Here is a 394-nt window from a genome sequence, read left to right on the forward strand (position 1 = left end):
TATAATTTTTTTACGGAAAAATCTAAAAATTCACTTTCACGTAATAAAAACTAAGAATTAGAAATAAAGTATCTAATCTTGGACAAAAAATTTAGATTCAAATATTACCACAAATATACATTTGTCACCATCATTTTTGCAACTAGTACTAGGCATGCAATCCTATCACGGTCTTGTCTTTAATAATTAATTCAGCTATATATTTAATTTTAAAATTTTTCATAGCTGTTGTCATAAGTTCGGGGAGCACTACAACTACTATGCAAAATTGGGTGACCAGTTGGAATATTAATATGCTTCTATGATTTCATCTGATCCAATGCGAGTGGTTATTATAAGATTGTCTCTTTTGCAATTTAATTTATGGTCACATGAAGGGAGAAAAATGAGGGAT

This window comes from Arachis ipaensis, chromosome B02 (genome assembly GCF_000816755.2).
Source record: "Arachis ipaensis cultivar K30076 chromosome B02, Araip1.1, whole genome shotgun sequence".
NCBI classification, from domain to species: domain Eukaryota; kingdom Viridiplantae; phylum Streptophyta; class Magnoliopsida; order Fabales; family Fabaceae; genus Arachis; species Arachis ipaensis.